Source organism: Cherax quadricarinatus, chromosome 49 (assembly GCF_038502225.1).
Source record: "Cherax quadricarinatus isolate ZL_2023a chromosome 49, ASM3850222v1, whole genome shotgun sequence".
In the NCBI taxonomy this organism is placed as follows: domain Eukaryota; kingdom Metazoa; phylum Arthropoda; class Malacostraca; order Decapoda; family Parastacidae; genus Cherax; species Cherax quadricarinatus.
Window position 1 is genome coordinate 23,473,213 of NC_091340.1, and position 22,651 is coordinate 23,495,863.

Sequence of the window (22,651 nt, forward strand, 5' to 3'; positions counted from 1 at the left end):
GTACGTGGTGTCATGGTACGTGGTGTCATGGTACGTGGTGTCGTGGTACGTGGTGTCGTGGTACGTGGTGTCATGGTACGTGGTGTCATGGTACGTGGTGTCATGGTACGTGGTGTCATGGTACGTGGTGTCATGGTACGTGGTGTCATGGTACGTGGTGTCATGGTACGTGGTGTCGTGGTACGTGGTGTCGTGGTACGTGGTGTGGTACGTGGTACGTGGTGTCGTGGTACGTGGTGTCATGGTACGTGGTGTCATGGTACGTGGTGTCATGGTACGTGGTGTCATGGTACGTGGTGTCATGGTACGTGGTGTCGTGGTACGTGGTGTCATGGTACGTGGTGTCATGGTACGTGGTGTCATGGTACGTGGTGTCATGGTACGTGGTGTCATGGTACGTGGTGTCGTGGTGTGGTACGTGGTGTCGTGGTACGTGGTGTCATGGTACGTGGTGTCATGGTACGTGGTGTCATGGTACGTGGTGTCATGGTACATGGTGTCATGGTACGTGGTGTCATGGTACGTGGTGTCGTGGTACGTGGTGTCGTGGTACGTGGTGTCATGGTACGTGGTGTCATGGTACGTGGTGTCATGGTACGTGGTGTCATGGTACGTGGTGTCATGGTACGTGGTGTCATGGTACGTGGTGTCGTGGTACGTGGTGTCATGGTACGTGGTGTCATGGTACGTGGTGTCATGGTACGTGGTGTCATGGTACGTGGTGTCATGGTACGTGGTGTCATGGTACGTGGAGTCATGGTACGTGGTGTCATGGTATGTGGAGTCATGGTACGTGGTGTCATGATACGTTGTGTCATGGTACATGGTGTCATGGTACGTGGAGTCATGGTACGTGGTGTCATGGTACGTGAAGTCATGGTACGTGGTGTCATGGTATGTGGTGTCATGGTACGTGGTGTCATGGTACGTGGTGTCATGGTACGTGGAGTCATGGTACGTGGAGTTATGATACGTGGTGTCATGGTACGTGGAGTCATGGTACGTGGTGTCATGGTACGTGGAGTTGTGGTACGTGGTGTCATGGTACGTGGTGTCGTGGTACGTGGTGTCGTGGTACGTGGTGTCGTGGTACGTGGTGTCATGGTACGTGGAGTCGTGGTACGTGGTGTCGTGGTACGTGGTGTCGTGGTACGTGGTGTCATGGTACGTGGTGTCGTGGTACGTGGTGTCGTGGTATACGTGGTGTCATGGTACGTGGTGTCATGGTACGTGGTGTCATGGTACGTGGTGTCATGGTACGTGGTGTCGTGGTACGTGGTGTCGTGGTACGTGGTGTCGTGGTACGTGGTGTCATGGTACGTGGTGTCATGGTACGTGGTGTCATGGTACGTGGTGTCGTGGTACGTGGTGTCGTGGTACGTGGTGTCATGGTACGTGGTGTCATGGTACGTGGTGTCATGGTACGTGGTGTCATGGTACGTGGTGTCATGGTACGTGGTGTCGTGGTACGTGGTGTCGTGGTACGTGGTGTCATGGTACGTGGTGTCATGGTACGTGGTGTCATGGTACGTGGTGTCATGGTACATGGTGTCATGGTACGTGGTGTTATGGTACGTGGTGTCGTGGTACGTGGTGTCATGGTACGTGGTGTCATGGTACGTGGTGTCATGGTACGTGGTGTCATGGTACGTGGTGTCATGGTACGTGGTGTCATGGTACGTGGTGTCATGGTACGTGGTGTCATGGTACGTGGTGTCGTGGTACGTGGTGTCATGGTACGTGGTGTCATGGTACGTGGTGTCATGGTACGTGGTGTCATGGTACGTGGAGTCATGGTACGTGGTGTCATGGTATGTGGAGTCATGGTACGTGGTGTCATGGTACGTTGTGTCATGGTACATGGTGTCATGGTACGTGGAGTCATGGTACGTGGTGTCATGGTACGTGGAGTCATGGTACGTGGTGTCATGGTATGTGGTGTCATGGTACGTGGTGTCATGGTACGTGGTGTCATGGTACGTGGAGTCATGGTACGTGGAGTTATGGTACGTGGTGTCATGGTACGTGGAGTCATGGTACGTGGTGTCATGGTACGTGGAGTTGTGGTACGTGGTGTCAGAGTGGGCGCCTGTGGCGAGTGGAGTTCCACAGGGGTTAGTCCTAAGACCCGTGCTGTTTCTCGCATTTGTGAACGACATGATGGAAGGAATAGACTCAGAAGTGTCCTTGTTTGCAAATGATGTGAAGTTGATGAGAAGAATTCAGTCAGACGAGGACCAGGCAGAACTACAAAGGAATCTGGACAGGCTACAGGCCTGGTCTAGTAAATGGCTCCTGGAGTTCAAACCCACCAAGTGCAAAGTCATGAAGATTGGGGAAGGGGCAAAGAAGACCACAGAAGGAGTACAGTCTACGAGGCCAGAGACTACAAACCTCACTCAAGGAAAAGGATCTTGGGCAACATCTCCTGAGGTGCACAACAACCAAATAACTGTTGTAGCTTATGGGCTCCTAGCAAACCTAAGAACAGCATTCGAACATCTCAATAAGGAATCGCTCATGACTCTGTCCATCATGTATGTTACGCCTATATTCGAATATGCAGCGCCAGTCTGGAATCCACACCTAGCCAAGCATGTAAGAAAACTAAAGAAAGTGCAAAGGTTTCCAACAAGACTAGTCCCGGAGCTAAGGGGTATGTCATACAAGGAGAGGTTAAGGGAAATCGACCTGACGATACTGAAGGACAGGAGAGATAGGAGGGATATGATAACGACATATAAAATACTGAGAGAAATTGGCAAGGTGGACAGAGATAGGATGTTCCAGAGATGGGACACAGCAAGAAGGGGTCACAGTTGGAAATTGAAGACTCAGATGAATCACAGGGATGTTAGGAAGCATTTTTTCAGTCACAGAGTTGTCAGGAAGTGGAATAGTTTGGAAAGTCATGTAGTGGAGGCAGGATCCATACATAACTTTAAGAAGAGGTATGATAAAGCTCATGGAGCAGGAAGAGTGACCTGGTAGTGGGTAGTGAAGAGGCGGCGCCAAGAGCTGTGACTCGACCCCTGCAACCACAACTAACTGAATACACAAATTGTGACAGAGAGAACAGAGGGGGTGGAGGACTGCCACTGCTCATCATAAACCAATTCAATTTTGAGGAGCTGGAGAGAGGAGACAGAGAAGCAAGAGACCACATAATAGGATCACTTAATTCTGGTGGCCCGGTGGCCTGGTGGCTAAAGCTCCCGCTTCACACACGGAGGGCCCGGGTTCGATTCCCGGAAGGTGGAAACATTTCGACACGTTTCCTTACACCTGTTGTCCTGTTCACCTAGCAGCAAATAGGTACCTGGGTGTTAGTCGACTGGTGTGGGTCGCATCCTGGGGGACAAGATTAAGGACCCCAATGGAAATAAGTTAGACAGTCCTCGATGACGCACTGACTTTCTTGGGTTATCCTGGGTGGCTAACCCTCCGGGGTTAAAAATCCGAACGAAATCTTATCTTATCTTTATCTTAGGTCCCAAGGTGGTAATTGTAGTGATGTATAACCCACCACAGAACAGCAGGAGACCAATGCAAGAATATGATGAGAGTAACAGTGCAATGTTTTATACACTAACTGAAGTGGCCAGAAGGGCCCGTATGGGCAGAATGACTTCAATCACAAAGAAATTGACTGGGAAAACCTGGAACGACATGGGGGCCGAGAAACGTGAGATGTTGCGGGTGATACTGGAAAACCTCAAGTACCAACACATTAGGGACACTACCAGGCAGAGAGGAGAGGATGATCCAGCAAAACTGGACCTAGTATTCACTTCGAGCAGAGCAGATATTGAGGACATCACATATGAAAGGCCCCTTGGAGCTAGTGATCACGTGGTTCTAAGCTTTGAATACATAGTAGAGTTATAAGTGGAGAGGGAGGCAAGAAGGGCAGGAAGAATGAAGCCTAACCACAAGAGATGGGACTACACAGACGAGGTATTTCCTGCACGAGGTCCAGTGGGACAGAGAACTGCCAGGGAAAACAGTAAATGAGATGACGAAATATGTGACAACAATGTGCAAGGAAGTACTCCCTGTACTCCCTGGAACGCAGGCGGGAGAGATACATGATTATATACACCTGGAAAATCCTAGAGGGACTAGTACCGAGCTTGCACACGAAAATCACTCACAACGAAAGCAAAAGACTCGGCAGACGATGCAACATCCTCCCAATGAAAAGCAGGGGTGTTACTAGCAGGTTAAGAGACAACACAGTAAGTGTCAGGGGCCCGAGACTGTTCAACTGCCTCCCAGCATACATAAAGGGGATTACCAATAGACCCCTGACTGTCTTCAAACAGGCACTGGACAAGCACCTAAAGTCGGTACCTGACCAGCCAGGCTGTGGCTCGTACGTTCGATTGCATGCAGCCAGCAGTAACAGCCTGGTTGATCAGGCTCTGGTCCACCATGAGGCCTGATCACAGATCGGGCCGTGGGGGCGTTGACCCCCGGAACTCTCTCCAGGTAAACTTCAGGTAAACTCCAGAGGTTTGTACCCAAGGGTAACAGACATAATGAGAAGGCCAGGACGAACCCTTGGTTCGCCCAAATGTGTAGAGAGGCTAAAACAAAGTGAGCTAGAGAATGGAAGAAGTATAGAAGGCAAAGGACCCAGGAGAACAGGGAGAGTAGTCAAAGAGCAAGAAATGAATATGCATAGGTAAAGAGAGAGGCCCAGCAACAATACGAGGAAAGAGGGGAGTTTACAAGAAACGACCATGAAGTTTGTGAGAAGCTCAACATGAGATTCAAAGAAGTGTTCACAGAGGAGACAGAAAGGACTCAAGAAAAATGGAGAGGTGAGATACACCAGGTGCTGGACGCGATACGTACAAGCGAGGAGGAGGTGAATACGTTACTAAGCGAACTGAATATCTAAAAGGCGATGAGGCCGGATAATATCTCTCAATGGGTCCTGAGAAAGGGCACAGAGGCGTGCTGTGTACCACTAACAACAATCTCCAACACATCTAGCGAAACAGGGCGACTACCTGAGGTATGGAAGACAACAAATGCAGTCCTAATTTAAAAAAAAAAAAAAGGGGGACAGACACGCAGTATTAAACTACAGACCAGTGTATAGTATGCAAAGTCTTGGAGAAGATTTTCAGGAGAGTGGGGGAGAACCTAGAGAGGAACTAGCTTATAAACGACAACCTGCACGGTTTCAGGGGAGGGAAACCCCGTGTCACAGACTTACTGGAGCTTTATGACAGTGTAACAGAAGTAAGAAAGGAGAGAGAACGGTGGGTAGATTACATTTTCTTGGACTGTAAGAAAGCTTTCGACACAGTTCCGCACAAGGGATTAGTGCAAAAGCTAGAGGATCAGGCAGGAAAGGCACTGCAATGGATCAGAGAATACCTGACAGGGAGGCAACAACGAGTCATTATACGCGACGAGGTGTCTGAGTAGGTGCCTATGACCAGCCGGGTTCCACGGGGGTCAGTACTAGGACTGGTGTTGTGTCTGGTATATATGAATAACATTCCGGAAGGAATAGAAGTATCCCTGTTTGCAGATGATGTGAAGTTAATAAGGAGAATGAAATCAGATGAGGATCAGACAGGACTACAAAGGGACCTGCACAGGCTGCAAGTCTGGTCCAACAACTGGCTCCTGGAATTTAACCCCGCCAAACGCAAAGTCATGAAGATTGGGGAAAGGCAAAGAAAACCGCACGAAGAGTACAGTCTAGGGGGGCCAAAGACTGCAAACCACACTCAAGGGAGAGGATCTTGAGGTGAGTGTGATACCGAGCACATCTGATACCAGACAATTGCTATAGAATATGGGTGCCTGGCAAACCTGAGGATAGCGTTCCCAAACCTCTGTAAGGAATCGTTCATGACTCTGTACATGTGTACGTCAGGCCCATATTGGAGTATGCAGCACCAGTTTGTAGCCCACACGTGATTAAGCACGTCAACAAATTAGAGGAGGGGCAAAGGTTTGTAACAAGAATAGTCCAGAAGCTAAGGGAAATGTCCTACGAAGAAAGGTTAAGGGAAATCGATTTGACGACAATGGAGGACAGGAGGGATAGGGGGGACATGATAACGACATATAAAATACTGACAAGGTGAAGAGAGACAGGATGTTCCAGAGATGGGACACAGAAACAAGGAAACAATTGGAAACTGAAGACTCCTATGAGTCAAAGGGATGTTAGGAAGCATTTATTCAGTCATAGAGTTGTCAGGAAGTGGAATAGCCTAGAAAGTGACGTAGTGGAGGCAGGAACCATACATAGTTTTAAGATGAGGTTTGATAAAGCTCATGGAGCAGGGAGAGAGAAGACCTAGCAGCGACCAGTGAAAAGGCGGGGCCAGGAGCTATGACTCACCCCAACAACTATAATTAGGTGATCGCACACACACACACACACACACACACACACACACACATACACACTTGTCTCTGACAGGGAGGCAACGAGTCATGGTACGTGACTAGGTGTCAGAGTGGGCGCCTGTGACAAGCCGAGTTCCACATACACATACACATACACCAAAAGCAGCACAGTCCTACGACTGTCCTGTTTTTGGTGTATGTGAATGACATATCGGAAGGGATAGACTCAGAAGTGCCCTTGTTTGCAGATGATGTGAAGTTAATGAGGAAAATTAAATCGGTCGAGGATCAGGCAGAACTGCAAAGAGACCTGGACAGGCTACAAGCCTGGTCCAGCAACTGGCTCCTGGAATTTAACCCCACCAAATGCAGTCAAGAAGATCGGGAAGGGCAAAGAAGACCGCAGACACAGTATAGGTTAGGTGGTCAAAGGCTACAAACCTCACTCAAGGAAAAAGATCTGGGGGTGAGTATAACACCGAGCACATTTCCTGAGACGCACCATCAGTCAGATAACTGCTGCAGCATACGGGCGTCTGGCAAACCTAAGCACAGCGTTCCAGTACCTCATTAAGGAATCGTTCAAGACTCTGTATACCATTTACGTCAGGCTCATACTGGAGTATGCAGCACCAGTTTGGAATCTACACCTGGTCAAGCACGTCAAGAAATTAGAGAAAATGCAAAGGTTCGCAGCAAGACTAGCCCCAGAGCTACGGGGATTGTCCTACGAAGAAAGGTTAAGGGAAATTTGCCTGACGACAATAGGACAGAAGGGACCTGGGGAGACATAATAACGACATATAAAATACTGCGAGGAATTGACAAGGTGGACAAAGATAGGATGTTCCAGAGATGGGACACAATTGGAAGTTGAAGACTCTTCAGTCATAGAGTTGGCAGGCAGTGGAATAGCCTAGAAAGTGACGTAGTGGAGGGAGAAACCATACGTAGTTTTAAGACGAGGTTTGATAAAGCTCATGGAGCAGGGAGAGAGAGGACCTAGTAGCAACCGGTGAAGAGGCGGGGCCAGGTTATGACTCGACCCCTGAAACCACAAATAGGTAAGTACAGGACACACACATACATACACACACACACAACACACACACACACACACACACACACACACACACACACAAACACACACACACACACACACACACACACACACACACACACACACACACACACACACACACACACATACACACACACACACACACACACACACACACACACACACACACACACACACACACACACACACACACACACACACACATACACACACACAAACACCCACACACACATACATACACACACACACACACACACACACATACACACACACAAACACCCACACACATAACACACACACAACACACACACACATACATACACACACACACACACACACAACACACACACACACACACACACACACACACACACACACACACACACACACACACACACACACACACACACACACACACACACACACACACAGTACAAACAAGTGTTACACTCCACACACTGGAAGGACGTGCATGACATTCCTGAGGCAGATCAGCGGGATAATAAAACAGGTGTTGCCGGCCACAGGTGTTAAAAAACTTTTGAGGATGGTTAGGAACATGTGCGCAGGTGTCAACATATGTGTCTCATATGTTAGTACTTGTCTGGAATCATGGAGTCCTCCGCCAGAGTGCAAAAGTTTTACCTGCCTTCACTTACTCTACACCACATACACTCACATACTTTCACATACACATATACACACATGCCCTCACATACCTTCGCATATACTTACATACAGTCACATACACTCATACATCTTCACATACACTAACGTATCACATACACTCACATCGTTACATTCATACATAAAATATCACATATACTCATGTAATATCGCATACAATCACACATCACATACACACGCCACATACACTCACATATCAACACATACACTCAAACACCATTACATGCATTCACATATTATCACATACACTCACATATCATCACATACACTCAAACACCATCACATAAACTCACATATTATCACATACACTCACATATCATCACATACACTCAAACACCATCACATAAACTCACATATTATCACATACACTCACATATCATCACATACACTCAAACACAATCACACAAACTCACATATTATCACATACACTCATATATTATCACATACACTCATATATTATCACATACACTCACATATTATCACATACACTCACATATCATCACATACACTCAAACACAATCACACAAACTCACATATTATCACATACACTCATATATTATCACATACACTCACATATTATCACATACACTCACATAACATCAGAGTACAGAAAAGTACTCCACCATGTTGGTAAATTATTGCACTAGGACGGTGCCAGCACCAGGGTGGTGCCAGCACCAGGGTGGTGCCAGCACTAGGGTGGTGCCAGCACCAGGGTGGTGCCAGCACTAGCGTGGTGCCAGCACCAGGGTGGTGCCAGCACTAGCGTGGTGCCAGCACCAGGGTGGTGCCAGCACCAGGGTGGTGCCAGCACCAGGGTGGTGCCAGCACTAGGGTGGTGCCAGCACCAGGGTGGTGCCAGCACTAGCGTGGTGCCAGCACCAGGGTGGTGCCAGCACCAGGGTGGTGCCAGCACTAGGGTGGTGCCAGCACCAGGGTGGTGCCAGCACTAGCGTGGTGCCAGCACCAGGGTGGTGCCAGCACTAGCGTGGTGCCAGCACCAGGGTGGTGCCAGCACTAGCGTGGTGCCAGCACCAGGGTGGTGCCAGCACTAGCGTGGTGCCAGCACCAGGGTGGTGCCAGCACCAGGGTGGTGCCAGAACCAGGGTGGTGCCAGCACCAGGATGGTGCCAGCACTAGCGTGGTGCCAGCACCAGGGTGGTGCCAGCACTAGCGTGGTGCCAGCACCAGGGTGGTGCCAGAACCAGGGTGGTGCCAGCACCAGGATGGTGCCAGCACTAGCGTGGTGCCAGCACCTGGGTGGTGCCAGCACCAGGGTGATACAGCACCAGGGTGGTGCCAGCACCAGGGTGATGCAGCACCAGGGTTGTGTCAGCACCAGTGTGGTGCCAGCACAAGGGTGGTGCCAGCATCAAGGTGGTGCCAACACCAGAGGTGGTGCCAGCACCAGGGTGTTGCCAACACAAAGAGGTGGTGCCAGCACCAGGGTGGTGGCAGCACCAGATTCGTGCCAGTACCATGGTGGTGCCAACACCAGATGTGGTGCCAGCATCAGGGTGGTGCCACCACCAGGGTGGTGCCAATACCAGGATGGTGCCAACACCAGGGTGGTGCAACACCAAGAGTGGTGCCAGCGCAAGGGTGTTGCAACACCAGGGTGGTGCCAACACCAGGGTGGTACCAACACCAGGGTGGTGCCAGCATCAGGGTGGTGCCAACACCAGAGGTGGTGCCAGTACCATGGTGGTGCCATTACCAGGATGGTGCCAGCACCAGGGTGGTCCCAGCACCAGGGTGGTGCCAACACCAGAGGTGGTGCCAGCACCAGGGTGGTGCCGACACTAGAGGTGGTGCCAGCACCAGTTTGGTGCCAGCACCAGAATGGTGCCAGCACCAGGGTGGTGCCAGCACCAGGTTGGTGCAACACCAGGGAAGGTGCCAGCACCAGGGTGGTACAACACCAGGGGTGGTGCTGGCACCAGGGTGGTGCCAACACCATGGGTAGTGCCAGCTACAGGGTGGTGCCAACACCAGGGGTGGTGCCAGCACCAGTTTGGTGCCAGCACCAGAATGGTGCCAGCACCAGAGTGGTGCCAGCACCAGGTTGGTGCAACACCAGGGAAGGTGCCAGCACCAGGGTGGTACAACACCAGGGGTGGTGCTGGCACCAGGGTGGTGCCAACACCATGGGTAGTGCCAGCTACAGGGTGGTGTCAACACCAGGGGTGGTGCCAGCACCAGTTTGGTGCCAGCACCAGAGTGGTGCCAGCACCAGGGTGGTGCCAGCACCAGGTTGGTGCAACACCAGGGAAGGTGCCAGCACCAGGGTGGTACAACACCAGGGATAGTGCCAGCACCAGGTTGGTGCAACACCAGGGAAGGTCCCAGCACCAGGGTGGTGCCAACACCAGGGGTAGTGCCAGCACCAGGGTGGTGCCAACACCAGGGGTAGTGCCAGCACCAGGGTGGTGCCAGCACCAGGGGTGGTGCCAGTACCATGGTGGTGCCATTACCAGGGTGGTGCCAGCACCAAGGGTGGTGCCAGTACCATGGTGGTAAGATAAGATAAGATAAGATAAGATTTCGTTCGGATTTTTAACCCCGGAGGGTTAGCCACCCAGGATAACCCAAGAAAGTCAGTGCGTCATCGAGGACTGTCTAACTTATTTCCATTGGGGTCCTTAATCTTGTCCCCCAGGATGCGACCCACACCAGTCGACTAACACCCAGGTACCTATTTGCTGCAAGGTGAACAGGACAACAGGTGTAAGGAAACGTGTCGAAATGTTTCCACCCGCCGGGAATCGAACCCGGGCCCTCCGTGTGTGAAGCGGGAGCTTTAGCCACCAGGCCAGCACCAGATTGGTGCCAGCACCAGGGTGGTGCCAACACCAGAGGTAGTGCCAGCACCAGGGTGGTGCCAACACCAGGGGTAGTGCCAGCACCAGGGTGGTGCCAACACCAGGGGTGGTGCCAGCACCAAGAGGGTGCCAGCCAGGGCCAGGATGAGTGCCACTCAAACACACACTCAGTGTCAAGTGCCACTCATAGTCCTGTTTACCAGGTACTGTCAGTGGCACTCCCACTCTTTTACAAGTTAAGAAACCCGCTATGTATATTTACTGTATACATTTATATATATATATATATATATATATATATATATATATATATATATATATATATATATATATATATATATATATATATATATATGTTATGTATGTATATATTTGTGATGTTTACAGTTCAATATTCGCTATAAGTTTCACTTGTGTAAAACATTTACAGTTAGACTGCTGTTGTACAACTACGTAAATCATTTACACAGTTATTCTACACAAGTGTAAATTTTATAGGTATAACTATTAACTATTTCTCGGTATTTCTCAACACAACAGTGTCACACAACAGTGTCACACAACAGTGTCACACAACAGTGTCACACAACAGTGTCACACAACTGTCACACAACAGTGTCACACAACAGTGTCACACAACAGTGTCACACAACAGTGTCACACAACAGTGTCACACAACAGTGTCACACAACAGTGTCACACAACAGTGTCACACAACAGTGTCACACAACTGTCACACAACAGTGTCACACAACAGTGTCACACAACAGTGTCACACAACAGTGTCACACAACAGTGTCACACAACAGTGTCACACAACAGTGTCACACAACTGTCACACAACAGTGTCACACAACAGTGTCACACAACAGTGTCACACAACAGTGTCACACAACAGTGTCACACAACAGTGTCACACAACAGTGTCACACAAGAGTGTCACACAAGTGTCACACAACAGTGTCACACAACAGTGTCACACAACAGTGTCACACAACGGTGTCACACAACAGTGTCACACAACAGTGTCACACAACAGTGTCACACAAGTGTCACACAACAGTGTCACACAACAGTGTCACACAACAGTGTCACACAACAGTGTCACACAACAGTGTCACACAACAGTGTCACACAACAGTGTCACACAACAATAATGTCACACAACAGTGTCACACAACAGTGTCACACAACAGTGTCACACAACAGTGTCACACAACAACAGCGTCACACAAAAGTGTCACACAACAGTGTCACACAACAGTGTCACACAACAGTGTCACACAATAGTGTCACACAACAATGTCACACAACAGTGTCACACAACAACAGTGTCACACAACAGTGTCACACAACAGTGTCACACAACAGTGTCACACAACAGTGTCACACAACAGTGTCACACAACAGTGTCACACAACAGTGTCACACAACAACAGTGTCACACAACAGTGTCACACAACAGTGTCACACAACAGTGTCACACAACAGTGTCACACAACAGTGTCACACAACAGTGTCACACAAGTGTCACACAACAGTGTCACACAACAGTGTCACACAACAGTGTCACACAGTGTCACACAACAGTGTCACACAACAGTGTCACACAACAGTGTCACACAAGTGTCACACAAGTGTCACACAACAGTGTCACACAACAGTGTCACACAACAGTGTCACACAACAGTGTCACACAACAACAGTGTCACACAACAGTGTCACACAACAGTGTCACACAACAGTGTCACACAACAGTGTCACACAACAGTGTCACACAACAACAGTGTCACAAAACAATATCACACAACAGTGTCACACAACAGTGTCACACAACAGTGTCACACAACAGTGTCACACAAGTGTCACACAACAGTGTCACACAACAGTGTCACACAACAGTGTCACACAACAGTGTCACACAACAGTGTCACACAACAGTGTCACACAACAGTGTCACACAACAGTGTCACACAACAGTGTCGCACAACAGTGTCGCACAACAGTGTCACACAACAGTGTCACACAAGTGTCACACAACAGTGTCACACAACAGTGTCACACAACAGTGTCACACAACAGTGTCACACAACAGTGTCACTCAACAGTGTCACACAACAGTGTCACACAACAGTGTCACACAACAGTGTCACACAACAGTGCCACAAAACAGTGTCGCACAACAGTGTCACACAAGTGTCACACAACAGTGTCACACAACAGTGTCACACAACAGTGTCACACAACAGTGTCACACAACAGTGCCACACAACAGTGTCACACAACAGTGTCACACAACAGTGCCACACAACAGTGCCACACAACAGTGTCACACAACAGTGCCACACAACAGTGTCACACAACAGTGACACACAACAGTGCCACACAACAGTGTCACACAACAGTGTCACACAACAGTGTCACACAACAGTGTCACACAACAACAGTGTCACACAACAATATCACACAACAGTGTCACACAACAGTGTCACACAACAGTGTCACACAACAGTGTCACACAACAGTGTCACACAAGTGTCACACAACAGTGTCACACAACAGTGTCACACAACAGTGTCACACAACAGTGTCGCACAACAGTGTCGCACAACAGTGTCACACAACAGTGTCACACAAGTGTCACACAACAGTGTCACACAACAGTGTCACACAACAGTGTCACACAACAGTGTCACACAACAGTGTCACACAACAGTGTCACACAACAGTGTCACACAACAGTGTCACACAACAGTGTCACACAACAGTGTCACACAACAGTGTCACACAACAGTGCCACACAACAGTGTCACACAACAGTGTCACACAAGTGTCACACAACAGTGTCACACAACAGTGTCACACAACAGTGTCACACAACAGTGCCACACAACAGTGCCACACAACAGTGTCACACAACAGTGTCACACAACAGTGCCACACAACAGTGCCACACAACAGTGTCACACAACAGTGCCACACAACAGTGTCACACAACAGTGTCACACAACAGTGCCACACAACAGTGTCACACAACAGTGTCACACAACAGTGTCACACAACAGTGTCACACAACAGTGTCACACAACAGTGTCACACAACAGTGTCACACAACAGTGTCACACAACAGTGTCGCACAACAGTGTCGCACAACAGTGTCACACAACAGTGTCACACAAGTGTCACACAACAGTGCCACACAACAGTGTCACACAACAGTGTCACACAACAGTGTCACACAACAGTGTCACACAACAGTGTCACACAACAGTGTCACTCAACAGTGTCACACAACAGTGTCACACAACAGTGTCACACAACAGTGTCACACAACAGTGCCACACAACAGTGTCGCACAACAGTGTCACACAAGTGTCACACAACAGTGTCACACAACAGTGTCACACAACAGTGTCACACAACAGTGTCACACAACAGTGTCACACAACAGTGCCACACAACAGTGCCACACAACAGTGTCACACAACAGTGTCACACAACAGTGCCACATAACAGTGCCACACAACAGTGTCACACAACAGTGCCACACAACAGTGTCACACAACAGTGTCACACAACAGTGCCACACAACAGTGTCACACAACAGTGTCACACAACAAAGATCACTTACTACTCTCAGGTGACTTCAATATAAATCTCCTGCAAGACCAGGACCCACACGTTACTGAATTCACAAACACAATGAGTAACTGCATGTTGCTACCAACAGTAACAAAACCTACAAGAGTTACAGAGACTAGTGTTTCCCTACTTGACCACATCTGGACCAACACCATATCCCCCTTAAGATCAGGCATAATCACAAATAATACCACAGACCATTACCCTACCTTCCTCATAACAAACCTTGGCAAATTACCCCTAGACACTACCAGAGTCACCTTCAGACTTCACAATGAGGCAGCCATTAATAACTTCACAGCAGCAGTGACAAACATTGACTGGCACACTGAGCTAGAAATCTATACAGATATTGACGAATGTTTTAATAATTTTCTAAAAAAGACCCAATACCTCTATAACAAGCACTGCCCTAAAAAAACTAAACAGATGACAGCTAAGAGACTGAACAGTCCCTGGCTAACACCCAGCATTCTCAAATCCATAAATACAAAACACTGATATGAAAAACAGTACAGAATGGGTCACATAACCAGAGACCAAACAAAACGTTACTCGTCAATCCTAACCAGCCTGATAAGAAGGGCAAAAAAACTGTATTATGAGAACAGATTATCCAACTTACGAGGTGATATAAAAAAGACCTGGAAGACCCTATCAGAAATTCTGGGAACAAAAAAGATATCACGAAATAGCGAAATAAAATTAGCAAATCAGATGAACCCCAACTCCCACCAACAGAAACAGCAAACAGACTCAATGTTTTCTTCTCCACTATAGGACAAAACCTTGCCAATAAAATCCCAAGCTCAGATACCCCACCAAATGACTACCTCACTGGCAACTACCCGAACACACTGTTCCTAGCTCCGACTAACCCATACGAAGTCTCCCTTATTATCAACGCACTAAAAAACAAGGCAGGAGATTTAAATACCTTACCACCCTTTATATACAAAAAAGTGTCACAAGTACTATCACCAATCATTGCAACACTCTTTAACAAATCCATTGAATCCTCCACCTTCCCTACAGTTCTCAAAATAGCAAGGGTCACCCCGATCCATAAAGGAGGAGATCAAACAGAGTTGAATAACTATAGGCCAATATCCAATTTACACCCTCTCTCAAAAATCTTCGAGAAATTAATTCATAAACGAATCTACTCCTACCTCATCTCCCAAAACATACTCAACCCCTGCCAATTTGGATTCAGACCTAATAAAAATACTAATGATGCTATTATACACATGCTAGAACATATATACACTGCAATAGAGAAAAAAGAAGTCCCACTGGGGATCTTCATTGACTTACGTAAAGCTTTTGATACAGTTGACCATGACTTGCTCCACGTAAAACTGTCACACTATGGTATTAGAGGGCACTCCCTCAACTACCTCAAGTCATACCTCAGCAACAGAAGCCAATATGTGTACGCAAATGGGGCAAGCTCTTCCGCTCAACCAATTACAGTTGGTGTCCCACAGGGAAGTGTCCTTGGCCCTCTTCTCTTTCTCCTATACATAAATGACCTACCAAATGCTTCGCAATTACTCAAACCCACACTATTTGCAGATGACACTACATACGTCTTCTCCCACCCGAGCCCAGTCACGCTAGCCAATACTGTAAATACCGAATTACAGAAAATATCTACCTGGATGAGGACTAACAAACTTACACTAAACATTGACAAAACCTACTTCATTCAGTTTGGTAACAGAGCTACAGATGTACCTCTTAACATAATGATTAACGGATCACCTATCACAAAATTCAGAGGGAAAATTCTTAGGAATCCACCTCGATAATAGACTCAAATTTCATACACATATACAACAAATTTCTAAGAAAATTTCCAAGACTGTAGGCATACTATCGAAGATACGGTACTATGTTCCACAGTCAGCCCTCCTGGTCCTATATCACTCTCTTATTTACCCCTATCTCACCTATGGAATTTGTGCATGGGGCTCAACAACAATTAACCATCTCAGACCATTAATTACCCAACAAAAGGCTGCAGTTAGAATGATAACAAATTCTCACTACAGGCAGCACACTCCACCAATATTCAAAACACTCAACCTACTCACCATACAAAACATCCATACTTATTACTGCACCTATTACATACATAGAACACTTAACTCTGATATTAACCCTCCCCTCAAACATCTCCTTGCCAACCTGAACAGAACACATGACCATAACACAAGGCACAGATCACTCTTTGATGTTCCTGGGTGTCCATCTCACACTATACAAAAACTCAATGCACATAAAAGGCCCTAAAATCTGAAATTCATTACCTGTAAATATAAAAGAAACACTACCTGTTTATAAATTCAAGTCTCTTCTCAAAGTTCACTTACTCACTCAAAACCAAATAAATACTGAATAACTGAACCTTATAAATTGTATATCCTATATGTTACTCACAATTATATCACACAAATGTTAAACCAAGGACCCAATCTAACTTTGTTATTATTTAAATACACTACCTAACAGAATACTCTTCTACTGAATGAACAGCAATGCATGCAACCATATGACCTGTCTTTGTAATACTCATTTGTGCTTTATTGTTATCTGTTTACAATAATGTTTTATCACTGATTTCATCATTGCTTAGTTAATCTTAAGTTAATTTTAAGCCAGCCCGTAATGCTATGCATACAAGTGGCTTTGGCATGCTGCTCTTACCTGTATTTTTTGTACCTCTGTATGTATCTAAAATTACTAAATAAATAAATAAATAAAACAGTGTCAACACAACAGTGTCACACAACAGTGTCACACAACAGTGTCACACAACAGTGTCACACAACAGTGTCACACAACAGTGTCACACAACAGTGTCACACAACAGTGTCACACAACAGTGTCACACAACAGTGCCACACAACAGTGCCACACAACAGTGTCACACAACAGTGTCACACAACAGTGCCACACAACAGTGCCACACAACAGTGTCACACAACAGTGCCACACAACAGTGTCACACAACAGTGTCACACAACAGTGCCACACAACAGTGTCACACAACAGTGTCACACAAGTGTCACACAACAGTGTCACACAACAGTGTCACACAACAGTGTCACACAACAGTGTCACACAACACTGTCACACAACAGTGTCACACAACAGTGTCACACAACAGTGTCACACAACAGTGTCGCACAACAGTGTCGCACAACAGTGTCACACAACAGTGTCACACAAGTGTCACACAACAGTGTCACACAACAGTGTCACACAACAGTGTCACACAACAGTGTCACACAACAGTGTCACACAACAGTGTCACTCAACAGTGTCACACAACAGTGTCACACAACAGTGTCACACAACAGTGTCACACAACAGTGCCACAAAACAGTGTCGCACAACAGTGTCACACAAGTGTCACACAACAGTGTCACACAACAGTGTCACACAACAGTGTCACACAACAGTGTCACACAACAGTGTCACACAACAGTGCCACACAACAGTGTCACACAACAGTGTCACACAACAGTGCCACACAACAGTGCCACACAACAGTGTCACACAACAGTGCCACACAACAGTGTCACACAACAGTGACACACAACAGTGCCACACAACAGTGTCACACAACAGTGTCACACAACAGTGTCACACAACAGTGTCACACAACAACAGTGTCACACAACAATATCACACAACAGTGTCACACAGCAGTGTCACACAACAGTGTCACACAACAGTGTCACACAACAGTGTCACACAAGTGTCACACAACAGTGTCACACAACAGTGTCACACAACAGTGTCACACAACAGTGTCACACAACACTGTCACACAACAGTGTCACACAACAGTGTCACACAACAGTGTCACACAACAGTGTCGCACAACAGTGTCGCACAACAGTGTCACACAACAGTGTCACACAAGTGTCACACAACAGTGTCACACAACAGTGTCACACAACAGTGTCACACAACAGTGTCACACAACAGTGTCACACAACAGTGTCACACAACAGTGTCACTCAACAGTGTCACACAACAGTGTCACACAACAGTGTCACACAACAGTGTCACACAACAGTGCCACACAACAGTGTCACACAACAGTGTCACACAAGTGTCACACAACAGTGTCACACAACAGTGTCACACAACAGTGTCACACAACAGTGCCACACAACAGTGCCACACAACAGTGTCACACAACAGTGTCACACAACAGTGCCACACAACAGTGCCACACAACAGTGTCACACAACAGTGCCACACAACAGTGTCACACAACAGTGTCACACAACAGTGCCACACAACAGTGTCACACAACAGTGTCACACAAGTGTCACACAGCAGTGTCACACAACAGTGTCACACAACAGTGTCACACAACAGTGTCACACAACAGTGTCACACAACACTGTCACACAACAGTGTCACACAACAGTGTCACACAACAGTGTCACACAACAGTGTCGCACAACAGTGTCGCACAACAGTGTCACACAACAGTGTCACACAAGTGTCACACAACAGTGTCACACAACAGTGTCACACAACAGTGTCACACAACAGTGTCACACAACAGTGTCACACAACAGTGTCACACAACAGTGTCACACAACAGTGTCACTCAACAGTGTCACACAACAGTGTCACACAACAGTGTCACACAACAGTGTCACACAACAGTGCCACACAACAGTGTCGCACAACAGTGTCACACAAGTGTCACACAACAGTGTCACACAACAGTGTCACACAACAGTGTCACACAACAGTGTCACACAACAGTGTCACACAACAGTGCCACACAACAGTGCCACACAACAGTGTCACACAACAGTGTCACACAACAGTGCCACATAACAGTGCCACACAACAGTGTCACACAACAGTGCCACACAACAGTGTCACACAACAGTGTCACACAACAGTGCCACACAACAGTGTCACACAACAGTGTCACACAACAAAGATCACTTACTACTCTCAGGTGACTTCAATATAAATCTCCTGCAAGACCAGGACCCACACGTTACTGAATTCACAAACACAATGAGTAACTGCATGTTGCTACCAACAGTAACAAAACCTACAAGAGTTACAGAGACTAGTGTTTCCCTACTTGACCACATCTGGACCAACACCATATCCCCCTTAAGATCAGGCATAATCACAAATAATACCACAGACCATTACCCTACCTTCCTCATAACAAACCTTGGCAAATTACCCCTAGACACTACCAGAGTCACCTTCAGACTTCACAATGAGGCAGCCATTAATAACTTCACAGCAGCAGTGACAAACATTGACTGGCACACTGAGCTAGAAATCTATACAGATATTGACGAATGTTTTAATAATTTTCTAAAAAAGACCCAATACCTCTATAACAAGCACTGCCCTAAAAAAACTAAACAGATGACAGCTAAGAGACTGAACAGTCCCTGGCTAACACCCAGCATTCTCAAATCCATAAATACAAAACACTGATATGAAAAACAGTACAGAATGGGTCACATAACCAGAGACCAAACAAAACGTTACTCGTCAATCCTAACCAGCCTGATAAGAAGGGCAAAAAAACTGTATTATGAGAACAGATTATCCAACTTACGAGGTGATATAAAAAAGACCTGGAAGACCCTATCAGAAATTCTGGGAACAAAAAAGATATCACGAAATAGCGAAATAAAATTAGCAAAATCAGATGAACCCCAACTCCCACCAACAGAAACAGCAAACAGACTCAATGTTTTCTTCTCCACTATAGGACAAAACCTTGCCAATAAAATCCCAAGCTCAGATACCCCACCAAATGACTACCTCACTGGCAACTACCCGAACACACTGTTCCTAGCTCCGACTAACCCATACGAAGTCTCCCTTATTATCAACGCACTAAAAAACAAGGCAGGAGATTTAAATACCTTACCACCCTTTATATACAAAAAAGTGTCACAAGTACTATCACCAATCATTGCAACACTCTTTAACAAATCCATTGAATCCTCCACCTTCCCTACAGTTCTCAAAATAGCAAGGGTCACCCCGATCCATAAAGGAGGAGATCAAACAGAGTTGAATAACTATAGGCCAATATCCAATTTACACCCTCTCTCAAAAATCTTCGAGAAATTAATTCATAAACGAATCTACTCCTACCTCATCTCCCAAAACATACTCAACCCCTGCCAATTTGGATTCAGACCTAATAAAAATACTAATGATGCTATTATACACATGCTAGAACATATATACACTGCAATAGAGAAAAAAGAAGTCCCACTGGGGATCTTCATTGACTTACGTAAAGCTTTTGATACAGTTGACCATGACTTGCTCCACGTAAAACTGTCACACTATGGTATTAGAGGGCACTCCCTCAACTACCTCAAGTCATACCTCAGCAACAGAAGCCAATATGTGTACGCAAATGGGGCAAGCTCTTCCGCTCAACCAATTACAGTTGGTGTCCCACAGGGAAGTGTCCTTGGCCCTCTTCTCTTTCTCCTATACATAAATGACCTACCAAATGCTTCGCAATTACTCAAACCCACACTATTTGCAGATGACACTACATACGTCTTCTCCCACCCGAGCCCAGTCACGCTAGCCAATACTGTAAATACCGAATTACAGAAAATATCTACCTGGATGAGGACTAACAAACTTACACTAAACATTGACAAAACCTACTTCATTCAGTTTGGTAACAGAGCTACAGATGTACCTCTTAACATAATGATTAACGGATCACCTATCACAAAATTCAGAGGGAAAATTCTTAGGAATCCACCTCGATAATAGACTCAAATTTCATACACATATACAACAAATTTCTAAGAAAATTTCCAAGACTGTAGGCATACTATCGAAGATACGGTACTATGTTCCACAGTCAGCCCTCCTGGTCCTATATCACTCTCTTATTTACCCCTATCTCACCTATGGAATTTGTGCATGGGGCTCAACAACAATTAACCATCTCAGACCATTAATTACCCAACAAAAGGCTGCAGTTAGAATGATAACAAATTCTCACTACAGGCAGCACACTCCACCAATATTCAAAACACTCAACCTACTCACCATACAAAACATCCATACTTATTACTGCACCTATTACATACATAGAACACTTAACTCTGATATTAACCCTCCCCTCAAACATCTCCTTGCCAACCTGAACAGAACACATGACCATAACACAAGGCACAGATCACTCTTTGATGTTCCTCGGTGTCCATCTCACACTATACAAAAACTCAATGCACATAAAAGGCCCTAAAATCTGGAATTCATTACCTGTAAATATAAAAGAAACACTACCTGTTTATAAATTCAAGTCTCTTCTCAAAGTTCACTTACTCACTCAAAACCAAATAAATACTGAATAACTGAACCTTATAAATTGTATATCCTATATGTTACTCACAATTATATCACACAAATGTTAAACCTAGGACCCAATCTAACTTTGTTATTATTTAAATACACTACCTAACAGAATACTCTTCTACTGAATGAACAGCAATGCATGCAACCATATGACCTGTCTTTGTAATACTCATTTGTGCTTTATTGTTATCTGTTTACAATAATGTTTTATCACTGATTTCATCATTGCTTAGTTAATCTTAAGTTAATTTTAAGCCAGCCCGTAATGCTATGCATACAAGTGGCTTTGGCATGCTGCTCTTACCTGTATTTTTTGTACCTCTGTATGTATGCTAAAATTACTAAATAAATAAATAAATAAAACAGTGTCAACACAACAGTGTCACACAAAAGTGTCACACAACAGTGTCACACAACAGTGCCACACAACAGTGTCACACAACAGTGTCACACAAGTGTCACACAACAGTGTCACACAACAGTGTCACACAACAGTGTCACACAACAGTGCCACACAACAGTGCCACACAACAGTGTCACACAACAGTGTCACACAACAGTGCCACACAACAGTGTCACACAACAGTGTCACACAAGTGTCACACAACAGTGTCACACAACAGTG